The sequence below is a fragment of the Salmo trutta genome, chromosome 4, assembly GCF_901001165.1.
Source record: "Salmo trutta chromosome 4, fSalTru1.1, whole genome shotgun sequence".
Classification (NCBI taxonomy): Eukaryota; Metazoa; Chordata; class Actinopteri; order Salmoniformes; family Salmonidae; genus Salmo; species Salmo trutta.
Window position 1 is genome coordinate 46,451,497 of NC_042960.1, and position 13,307 is coordinate 46,464,803.

A 13,307-nucleotide genomic window follows, 5' to 3' on the forward strand; every position below is an offset into this window, starting at 1 on the left:
AGGAGCGGACCATACGGAGATGACAAAGCATGTTTAAGAAATCATCAAAGACTAATTATTTTAATCTAAAACATAAAAAAATGCATTTGTAGTACAATATTATGTGGAATGGGAATGAGAGGGCTACTTACAGTGTTGGGAAGGGATCACAGCAGTGATTGAATGAGGGTATGAGGCATGAGTTGAGGTGTTCAGAGGCTTCAGTGCAGGACAGGCTCATCATGGATGGATGGTGATGGAGAAGAGCTCAGCTCTTCCACTGAGGGCTGGACAGGATTTGACTGGGAAGACAAAAAACAATAACAAAACACTACACAGTTAGACACAAGAGCTAAGAATGAGTTAGTCCAAGCAAGGAGTAAAATCATGATTGTGTAATAATGTGATTGTGTGTGTGATTGACTCTAAATACAGTAATGAGAGAACATTGACAGGGCTACTCACAGTGCTTGGAGAAGAAATGTGCCAGTGTATGAGTGGGCACATGAGACGTGGCTTCAGTTCATCAGGAGAGTGCTGACAATGGTAATGGAGTAGAGTGGTCTTCGCATCTTAATCAGGGAACAGGAGGGGACTCAGTTGTAAATACAAATAGCGGATACATTACATTACAGCAGCGCCATCATAGGTTTGGTTTTGGGATTAATCAATTATAAGAAGTTTTTATATGGGCTATGATAGGACCAGTTTTTCTAATCAGGTCACATAGTTTTAAAAAACTCCTGGAAAAAACTCCTGGCCCTGGGGAGGATGAAAACCCTGTCAATCTGCAGCAACCTCATACTTGTTCATATTCATTATACTTAGACTAGACTAACAGGGGGGTTTCTTCTACACAGACACAGAGACAACAGCTAATAGACAGTAGAACTCACAGGGCTGAGCTTGCTTTATTTTTTATCTTTTTATTATTATTATTATTTTGTTGCATCATGCAGGCCTATGCAACTGTAAGCCTAATAAAAATGTACTCACAGTCTATGTTGATTGATTAATTCCACTTAATAATTTCAGATTTTTATAACTTTGGATCGAAAAGGTAGACAGCCTAGCCAGCCCAAGTTTGAATATAAACCAAATTTGATCACATTCACATTTTCTCCTGACAAACAAACAGACTATACACAATTTGTTTACCCTGGCCAGATAGACATTGCGCATAGGCTGCTATTATTAGTAGCCTACAGTTGATCAGACTGAAAAATCGTCATGTTTTCATCTCATACAGCATGTTAGATCTCTAATGTTTAGGTGTAGCCTAGGCTGCTGTAACATTAATGTAATGAGTTTTTTCTTGTGCCTGTACAGAGTGATTATATATTATCACCTTTGCTAAATAAATACTGGAGGAAAGTGGAAAGCCTACTTGAGCGCGTGCAAAGAGATGCGCTGCTTCAACCTCTCTTTTTAATCTCACTTTTAACGGATGATGTGATGGAAGCGATCAAATCATTCTGAATTGATTTCGACATCCCAGAGAAGACAGTAGAAACTTCCATATGCTCAGCAAGTAAAGAATCCTAAAGAACGAATTACCTATGCAAGCTTCTTGTAGTTGCCCTTGTTAGCAGAACTTTCCCTTTCATCGTGCCCCTAAGTAAAAGCCAACTCTTGCAGATAAGCTGCTTGTGACCCTGTTTCTTGTTACCTTCTCATGTTGCACAGTTTGAATATGCAGACGTTTGTCCATTACATAATCAATGTGACTTTTAACATGAAGCTTGAATCTGATGTGGGCAATGAAATGGGTTCTTTAACAAAAAACACCTAGCGCCCCCATAGTGCTCCGTGGAAGAACCCCAATAAACCACACTAGGTTTGTTCTCTTATCCTAATCCTATGATTGGGTGGACACCATGTCAGTTCATATTGCAAAAGCTTTGATTGGTTGGAGGACGTTCTCCGGAACTAGTCATAATTACCATTTAGGTCTATGGAAGGGGGTAAGGCCTACGAGCCTCCTGGGTTTTGTATTGAAGTCAATGTAGCCAGAGGAGGACGGGGAATAGCTGTCCTCCGGCTACACCATGGTGCTAGCCTAGAGTGTTTTGTTGAGACTACTGTAGATCTTAATTGCAAAACAGTATGTTTTAATTAGGTATTTGGTGACGTGAATATATTTGTATATTTTATCTAAAAAAGACAGCTTTTATAATGTTTCATTATAAAAATATTGGAAATTCACGGAGTAGGATTGGTATTTGGTATTTTATTAAGATCCATATTAGCTGTTGCAAAAGCAGCAGCTACTCTTCCTGAGGTCCACAAAAAACATGAAACATGACATAACACAGAACAGTAATAGAAAAGAACAGCTCAAGAACAGAACTACATTATTTTTGTTTAAAGGCACACATAGCCTACATATCAATACATATACACAAACTATCTAGGTCAAATAGGGGAGAGGCGGTGTGCCGTGAGGTGTTATCTGTTGTTTAGATTTTTTAATCAGGTTTGCTGTTTATTTGAGCAATATGAGATGGAATGGACTTCCATTAAATAATTGTTCTATACAGTGCCTGGCAAAAGTATTCACCCCCTTGGCATTTTTCCTATTTTGTTGCATTACAACCTGTAATTTAAATTGATTTTTATTTGGATTTCATGTAATGGACATACACAAAATAGTTAAATTGGTGAAGCGAAATGAAAAAAATAACTTATTTAAAAAAATTCAAAAAAATACAAAACGGAAAAGTGGTGCATGCATATGTATTCACCCCTTTGCTATGAAGCCCCTAAATAAGATCTGATGCAACCAATTACCTTCAGAAGTCATATAATTAGTTCAATAAAGTCCACCTGTGTGCAATCTAAGTGTTACATGATCTGTCACATGATAGCAGTATATATACACCTGTTCTGAAAGGCCCCAGAGTCTGCAACAGCACTAAGCAAGGGGCATCACCAAGCAAGCGGCACCATGAAGACCAAGGAGCTCTCCAAACATGTCAGGGACAAAGTTGTGGAGAAGTACAGATCAGGGTTGGGTTATAAAAAAAGATCAGAAACTTTGAACATCCCACGGAGCACCATTAAATCATTATTAAAAAATGTAAAGAATATGGCTTCACAACAAAACCTGCCAAGAGAGGGCCGCCCACCAAAACTCACAGAGCAGGCAAGGAGGGCATTAATCAGAGAGGCAACAAAGAGACCAAAGATAACCCTGAAGGACCTGCAAAGCTCCACAGGTGGAGATTGGAGTATCTGTCCGTAGGACCACTTTAAGCCGTACACTCGACAGAGCTGGGCTTTATGAAAGAGTGGCCAGAAAAAAGCCATTGCTTAAAGAAAAGAAGGTACTCTGGTCAGATGAGATGAAAATTTAGCTTTTTGGCCATCAAGGAAAACACTATGTCTGGCACAAACCCAACACCTCTCATCACCCAGAGAACAACATCCCCACAGTGAAACATGGTGGTGGCAGCATCATGCTGTGGGTATGTTTTTCATCGGCAGGGACTGGGGAAACTGGTCAGAATTGAAGGAATGATGGATGACGCTAAAAACAGGGAAATTCTCGAGGGAAACCTGTTTCAGTCTTCAAGAGATTTGAGACTGGGACAGAGGTTCACCTTCCAGCAGGACAATGACCCTAAGCATACTGATAAAGCAACACTTGAGTGGTTTATGGGGAAACATTTAAATGTCTTGGAATGGCCTAGTCAAAGCCCAGATCTCAATCAAATTGAGAATCTGTGGAATGACTTAAAGATTGCTGTACACCAGTGAAACCAATCCAACTTGAAGGAGCTGGAGCAGTTTTGCCTTGAAGAATGGGCAAAATTCCCAGTGGATAGATGTGCCAAGTTTATAGAAACATACCCCAAGAGACGTGCAATTGTAATTGCTGCAAAAGGTGGCTCTACAAAGTATTGGCTTTTTTGGGGGGGGGTGAGTAGTTATGCGCGCTCAAGTTTTCTGTTTTCTTGTCTTATTTCCTGTTTGTTTCACAATTAAAAAATATTTTGCATCTTCAAAGTGGTAGGCATGTTGTGTAAGTCAAATGATACAAACCACCAAAAATCTATTTTAATTCCAGGTTATAAGGCAACAAAATAAGAAAAATGCCAAGGGGGTGAATATTTTCACAAGCCACTGTTTAATACTATACGCTTTCTTGAATTTGTTCTGGATTCGGGGACTGTGAAAATGCCCCTGGTGGCATGTGTGGTGGGGTAGGTGTGTATGTCAGAGCTGTGTGTAAGTTGTTGCAAAAAAAATTACGCATTAATGTTTCTTATAAAAAGAAGAAGTGATTCATACAGGCTCTCCTCAACTCTTAGCCAAGAGAGACTGGCATGCATAGTATTTAAATCAGCCCTCTGATTACAATGAAGAGCAAGATGTGTCGCTCTGTTTTGGGCCAGCTGCAGCTTAACTAGGTCTTTCCTTGCAGCACTGGACCACACGACTGGACAATAATCAAGAGTAGACAAAACTAGAGCCTGCAGAACTTGCTTTTTGGAGTGTGGTGTCAAAAAAGCAGAGCATCTCTTTATTACGGATAGACCTCTCCAAATCTTTACAACAATTTAATCTATATGGTTTGACCATGACAGTTTACAATCTAAGGTAACGCCAAGTAATTAGGTCTCCTCAACTTGTTCAACAGCCACACCATTCATTACCAGATTTAGGTGAGGTCTAGAACTTAGGGAATGAGGATGGTCTTCCCCTTCCTCCCCTGAGGATCCTCCACTGGAAGGCGCTCAAGGAGAGTAGTGCAAGAAGGTGTCCTGATCTCATCATATTGCTTTAGTCTCTCTTTAACTGTGTCGCACTTCATTGTGCCGAGTGAACATACTGTAGGTATCTGAAACACGTATGTAGATACCATTGTTCTAGGTAGCTCAGCCACACAGTGCATTTAACCCTGGCTGATTGGGTTCGTTGGGTCAATTTGTGTGATCTGGACTGTTTTCAAAGAGGTCAATCCCACAGCGAATTAGTTTTTCAGCCGGGTTGATGGTGTTTATGATCAGCAACAGAGACTTTGAGTGTTGAGTCAGAGTGGTTCCTGGGGGTACTCCGGAATGGAGAACTGGGGGACCTTCCCATTCCCAAAAGGTTCCTGGATCACAGGGGAACAAACAGACCACAGGTAATTATTTACATATACTCTAACTGATGTAAAAAACTGTATTCCTCTTATTAATTAATACTACATATAATTATTTTACTGTGAGAGATATTGTACATACAAAACAATCTTGTCACACCTGGTTTTCTGTCAAATATACTGTGGGCTACACAATACTGTTTGAAATACAAAACCTTCCCTGTCTATCTATCTGTTTCTTCAGCTTTCACACATCCCCTTAGCCCCATTCGGACACACACAGCAGCAGAAATCAATCAAAATGAGACTCCCAAAACTAAACAGCAGTCAGATACATTTCATGCTACAGGCCATGGTGCAGTCATTTGTAGGTAACAAATGTGCCACTTTTGGACTGTTCCTCTTCATGCGTCTGAATTGCACATTGAGTTCATTGGAAACTGGCTACACAGACCCTATTCAGAATGCGTAAGGCAATTCTTCATCTGTAAACAGGTAAGCTAGCATAGGGTTTAGTCTGCCACGATGACCTTCAGGCTTGAGTTTATACAGTGATTAAGCCCCTATTTTCTGTAGATGAGAAAAGCTGTTTAACTTTCAGGTCCAGTTGAGGCTGAATGGGGAATAGAGAGCTTTTTTGTGTTCCCCTAAAAAGTATGGTTGAGCTAGCTCCCTTCGTGTGAATACATTTAATTTATACCTCCCTAGGGCCTAGGAAGTGAACTTCTGCACAGGGTCTCTTGCAGAACTTGATCCAGCTCTAAAGGCCACTCATGCTGCAGTGCTAAGGACAAGTGAGTTCACTGAAGTTATTGTGCTTATAACGCCTGTCTTTCTGACATTGACATGATGTTGCAGTAATAAAAAGATTAGAATATTTCTCACTTTACAGACACATACCCACATGCATATACATAATACATTGGGGTAAGAAATTATTGACACCCTTGATAAAGATAAGCAATAATTTATAATTAAAATACTGAACTATGTCGTATGCTAAAAAAATGGGGGAAATTAGATAATGTTATGCTAATATAATTGCTCTGAGAAAGAGATTTCGTTTAACAAGTAATACTTTTTTTTCTCAAAAAGGTAGGGGTCAAAATTATTGACACCCCTAAAGATTCTTATAAATAAAGTAGTCAAAAGTTCAGTATTTGGTCCCATATTCCTAGCACGCCATGACTACATCAAGCTTGTGACTCTACAAACTTGTTTGATGCATTTATGGATGCTGCTTTTATATTAATGTGGATGCTCCATGATTATGGATAATATTGAATGAATCATGAATAACGATGACAGAGAAAGTTACAGAGGGTCAAAGATCATACCCCCAAGGCTGACCTCCCCTGTTATTGGTAATGGTGAGAGGTTAGCATGTGTTGGGGCTATGATCTTCGACCCTCTGTAACTGTCTCACTCATCATTATTCATGATTCATTCAGGATTATATGTAATCATTGTAGCATCCACATTAATGTAGAAGTGTTTAGAAACATATTATATTCTTAGTTACAATAAAAGTGACTCCACACTGACACAATACATGATTAACCATTAGTTTCTATTGGGCACAAAATAATATGAAACACAAGAAAAACGAACTGCAAATGCATCCAACAAGTTTGTAGTCACACGCTTGATGTAGCCATTGGGTGCTAGAAATATGGGACCAAACACTAAACTTTTGACTACTTTATTTATAAGAATCTTTAGGGGTGTCAATAATCTTTACCCCTACCTTTTTGAGAAAAATATGTTATTACTTCTTAGACAAAATCTCTTTCTTTGAGCAATTGTATGATATAAAATAATATAATTTCCCATTTTTGGGGGCATACAATTATAGCTCAGTATTTTATTTATTTATTTCATACATTCATTATTGTTCATCTTTATCTTTATTTTGGACCCTACTATATGTTAGCCCTCTATACTATTTACTGTCCTTAAGCAAGCGCTTACTGTTATTTCGTAAAACTGAGTAATTTTGAATTCCAAGGCATTGCTGTTGTCAGAAAGTCTGCATGGTGAAATGCCTCCAGGTGTAAGGGTATCTAATATTGATCTCAAGTCCCTTGTAGCCCTGCATACTTTTTTAATGGAGAAAGAATTGTCCTCCACAACAGTAGAAATTCGGTTTAACTACACTAGTCTGTTCCCCCAGTGTCAGTAACAGAACATAAATTCCTTGCTGACAGCATAAAGACATTTGTTTTAGCCACTGTCTCAGGCCTTACAGAGTGCTTTTTAATGCCATCAATCTCCTCTGTCTGAGCCTGGTCAAATACTTCACAGCTGTCTCCATGGCCTCGAAGTGCTTTGGGGTTTTCTCAAAGATACCATATTTATAGTACAGTATTGTATATCAGTATCAGTATCAAAGTAACCATTACTTAATAATAAGTCCACCTGAAAGATGATAAAACTTACATTTGACAGGAATTGATAATTTGGGAAACTTTACGTGGGGAAGTTCAGCATCCCTTACACTACATATACTGACATTTACTGACATGTTTCCTCTCCTTTAACTATTATGAACACTTCTTAGCTATGTTGTTCTCAGACAAAAGGCATAAATTCCAATAAGTGTACAGTGGGGAAACACAGAGGGGTCAGTCGGTTTGGACTAATTCCCAGCAGCAAAAGGGATTGTTCTCAGAGTGCAATGATTACTATATACTAGTTTGTAAGGGCCCAGAGCACTTGATCTATTTAATTTCCCTTCATATACTGTAATTTAATTACATCACACCAGGAAATGCTGATTATCAAGTGATTACAATCACGTCATTTTGACAACCGCAGTTTCTCGTTTGGTATACCCAGAGTCTGTGCGAAGTAATTAAACAAATAACAACACGATTGGTGTTCATGGGAGTCAGATGAGTTCAACACTCACAGGAAAAAAAAGATTGCAATTCTCATGGTCACAACAGTATATGTACTACTTGTCTACTTACAGTGAATTAGGAAAGTATTCAGACCCCTTGACATTTTCCACATTTTGTTACATTACAGCCTTATTCTAAAATGTATTATATAGTTTTTCCCCCTCAGAAATCTACAAACAATACCCCATAATGACAAAGCAAAAACAGTTTTTTAGAAATGTTTGCAAATGTATTAAAAATAACAAAATAAAATATTACATTTACATAATGGGGAATGCTACCTGCCCGAATGCATAGTACCACCTGTAAAGTTTGGTGGAAGAGGAAAAATGGTCTAGGGCTGTTTTTCATGGTTCGGCCTAGGCCGCTTAGTTCCAGTGAAGGGAAATCTTAACGCTACAGCATACAATGACATTCTAGACAATTTTGTGCATCCAACAATGTGGCAACAGTTGGGGAAGGCCCTTTCCTGTTTTGTTACGACAATGCCCCAGTGCACAAAGCAAGTTCCATGGAAATGGTTTGTGGAGATCGGTGTGGAAGAACTTGAATGGCCTGCACAGAGCACTGACCTCAACCCCATCGAACACCTTTGGGTTGAATTGGAACACCGACTGTGAGCCAGACTTAATCGCCCAACCTCACTAATGCTCTTGTGGCTGAATGGAAGCAAGTCCCCGCAGCAATGTTCCAAAATCTAGTGGAAAGCCTTCCCAGAAGAGTGGATACTGTTATAGCAGCAAAGGGAGGAACAACTACAGTGTAATGCCCATGATTTTGGAATGAGATGTTCGATGAGCAGGTGTCTACATACTTTTGGTCATGTAGCGTAACTTGAAAGCATGTCTGACATGTATTGGGGTGCACAATCGTGGATTTATTTAAAAACCAATAGAAGATCTTCAAATTAATTCTAAAATTCACAGGCAGCCAGTGCAGAGACCTTAAAACCAGTGTAATGTGTGCTCTCCGTCTGGTCTTGGTCAGTCCCCATGCCGCAGCATTCTGAATGTTTTGCAGTTGACAGATTTTCTCTCTGTGCTTTGGCTCAAACAATAAGTACCTCGGTATTGTCTTGATTTAGCTGGAGGAAGTTGTGAGCCATCCAAGTATTTAAATCACTAATACAGTCCAATAATTTATATGTGGAGCTAAAATCCTCTGGTGACACAGAAATGCAAAGTTGTGTATCATCTGCACAGCAGTGAAAATGAATACTGTGCTTTCTAATAATACTGCCAGAGGGTAACATATATAAACTGAACAGTGCCGGACCCTAAATCTAACCTTGTGGAACTAATTTAGAACTGGATTGGCCAGGCCAACCCACCTCTCAAGTCTGTCCAGAAGGACATTATGGTGAACAGTGTCAAATGCAGCACTTAAATCCAAGAGTACAAGGACAGAGAGCTGTTGGGCATCTGTGTTGGCTCTAAGGTCATTTCCCACTTTAACTTAGGCTGTCTCTGTGCTGTGGTGGGCCTGAAAACCAGATCTGAATTTTTCAAGAATACAAAAAAATAATTTAGCTGTTTGAAAACCAGTTATGCAGAGTTTTGCTTGGCTGAAAAATGCTAAGAGTTGAAAAATCTCAAATACTTTTCTTTAGAAGCGGTTTCACCATAGCACTTTTTAGTGCAGTGGTGAAAGTCCCTGTGAAAAGGGAGTGATTAACAACAGCTTAAACTTCAGATATGCAATTAAAAACAGTTTTGAAGAAGGTGGTGGGGATAGGATCGAGAAGGCAGGTAGAATGCTTAAGTTGTGATATCATTTTCCTGAGCACGTCTGTGTCAACCAGGGAAAATAAGTCCATAGTGCCTTTGCGTGGTAGGCTAGGGTACATGTCATCAAACTTTTCATCAGGTGTTGCTTGATTGATACCCAGCCTAATGTTTGTTATCTTACTTCTGAAATATGCCGCAAATGTATCACATTTAGATGTGGAGGACAGTTCACATAGGTTTGTGAGAGTAGAATTTATCAGGTCATCAATGGTCGAGAAGAGCACTTGCATTATTCTGAATATCAGTGATCAAGTTAGGAAAATGCCACGTATGTAAAAAAAATTTACGGAGCGTGTAATTAGCATGCTGACTGCAGGAATGTCCACCAGAGCTGTTGCCAGAGAATTTTACTTTAATTTCTCTACCGTAAGCCACCTCCAACGTTGTTTTTAAGTATTTGGCAGTTAGTCGAACCATCCTCACAACCCCAAACCCCGTGTAACCACGCCAGCCCAGGACCTCCACATCCGGGTTCTTCACCTGCTGGGTCGGCTGAGACCAGCCACCCAGACAGCTGATGAAACTGTGAGTTTACACAACCGAAGAATTTCTGCACAAACTATCAGAAACCATCTCAGGGAAGCTCATATTTGTGCTTGTCGTCCTCACCAGGGTCTTGACCTGACTGCAGTTCGGTGTTGTAACCGACTTCAGTGGGCAAATGCTCACCTTCGATGGCCACTGGCACACTGAAGCAGTGTGCTCTTCACGGATGAATCCCGGTTTCAACTGGCAGATAACAGACCGTGTGTATGGCGTTGTGTGGGCGAGCAGTTTGCTGATGTCAATGTTGTGAACAGAGTGTCCCATGGTGGCGGTGGAGATATGGTATGGGCAGGCATAAGTTACGGACAACAAACACAATTGCATTTTATCGATCGCGATTTGAATGCACAGAGATACCGTGACGAGATGCTGAGGCCCATTGTCATGCCCTTCATTTGCCGCCATTACCTTATGTTCAGCATGGTAATGCACGGCCCCATGTCACAAGGATCTGTACACAATTCCTGGAAGATGAAAATGTCCCAGTTCTTCCATGGCCTGCAAACTCACCAGACATGTTACCCATTGAGCCTGTTTGGGATGTTCTGGATCGACGTGTACGAGAGTGTGTTCCAGTTGCTGCCAATATCCAGCAACTTCGCACAGCTTTTGAAGAGGAGTGGGACAACATTCCACAGGCCACAATCAACAGCCTGATCATCTCTATGTGAAGGAGATGCCACGCTGCATGAGGCAAATGGTGGTCACACCAGATACTGACTCCCAGTCATGTGAAATCCATAGATTAGGGCCTAATTCATTCATTTCATTTGACTGATTCCCTTATATTAACTGTAACTTGAAATTGTTGCATGTTGAGTTTACATATATTTTTTCAGTGTAGCTCTGTGTCATGTAGCATCTCACCTGACCTATGCCCCTCATGCAAGTTACAGTAATGCCATGAACAATCTAATGCATCTGGAATCCTGTTCTCCACTCACACCATGACATCCCAGCCCCACCCGTCAGTATAACAGCTCCCCCATCTGCAATGCTGTATATGCTCTGACTATATAAACTTACACCTGTGCAAGGCTCATGACAAATCCAGCATCACCAAGTCCAAGTGAGAAGGGAGTCATTATCACAGAGATCCTATTCTGATTCTTAATTCTATGGTCATTATACTGCCTATTGTAGGATTAGACTGATCTGAAGCTAGAGTAAAATCTCAGCGGTTAACTCAGTTAATTACATTCAGACAAAACAAAGAAATTGACTAATGTAGATTGTGGCATGTACTGTAGATTTCTGAGAAAAGGATACTTTGTTATTATGGAGCCAATTTACCAGCAACGTTTCTTGAAGATGATTGAACATTTAATTTTTTTGTACTTTGGTTCTAATGGCAGTTTAGTGAAATTAGATGTGCATTCCAATTCTAACAATAAACATTAGATTAGATTACACTACACTACATCTGTGATGGCTCTCAGGGAGGCAGACCCATTCATGGAAAACTAGCTACATAAAGGTAATTATGAAGAGATTTATAGTGATGTGCTGTCAGAAATGTTCCTCTCTGGATTTCCATTCAGTAAGAAACAATGAAGCACACTAATCACACTCAATAGCTGGGCTCCAGGTGGATTGAAAAGTGACTATAAAAAGTTTGAAAGGATATAAAACATATATAGTCCCCATGGTCACCATTATTGACTTAAAGGAAAACTATATATTGGTATTTATTACATTCGTCATTGCTAATATAGTGCCAAAATGTTTTGCATGTCAGCAATCACGTTTTCAAGATATATAACTTTCAAAATACAAAAATACAGTTGGTATGATGCAGCATCATCTGATGCAAAATGCATAATACCGGCTGTATTTCGGTATTTTGAAAGTTATATATCTTAAAAACTTGATTGCTGACTTGCAAAAACAATTGAGACTGTTTTAACGATGAACTAATGAAACAAATGCCAAAAGATAGTTTTTGGGTGGAATTTTTCTTTAATTGACTAATCACTATTAATAGATCATATGTTTCATTAGCCACGAAGCAATTGAGACCTTTGTAATTAGCTAGCATATTGTGCACAGATTTCCAAAGCAGTCCACACCTTTATGCTAGCCCAGCACATACGGTACAGTCTGCTACACCTACCTGTAGACCCCTGGAGGAAGCTGGGGGACCATGAAGCTCTTCTCCAGGTCCAGGAGCATGTGTTCAGCATCCGGACATGGGAGGGTTCCCTATCCTTGGGGTCGTTGGCTGGACGCATTGTCTCAGATTGGCGGAAGGCTGAGCTCTCTGAGGGAGGCAGCAGCTGCCAGCAGTCTGTGGGTCCTCGGGGGCTCCTCTTTAGTACATCAACACAGACACCTGGCAGGAATGGGCTGTTACAGGGGCATGGTGGAGATGGACTAAAATCTGAGAAACCTCTCTTACACTATCGCAACTAACATCAATATCCTTATCCCTAGCCCAATCTCATCACTCAATTACAACAAAGTAAAAGTATATACTGTTGTCCAGAGCTAATTTTTATACATTTTACTCTGTGCTTGTCACAAAATCATAAATGGAAACAGGTCTGTTAGTCAGGGTCTTAGAAGAGCCAGAACCAATTGGACATTTAGGCATCATCACTTCTTAGAGTAGACAGAGAACATTTAATTATTCAGTAGTAATTAAAGCTTCATTAAAAAGCCCCCGCCCCCCAACACACCTCCAAAAACATATCTGCCATGCATGTAGGGATACTCTAATTGACAGTGTCACTAATTAAACAACTTATTCAGAGAATTATATGCTCATTAGCAAATAAAAACTAAGCGACACATTTCCATGTGTCATTATGAATCAAATACATTTCAGTTAATTATTGCGATCATCTTAACAGATTTACATAATGACCGTCAGGTTAGATTGCAAAGCACACCATTTACGAGTTGCATTCATACTATATGAACAATAAGACATGGCTTCTTCTTATGAATTGAATTATTAACTTCCAAAAATGCACTGTCCTTTGCCGTCACCTGAACAGACAT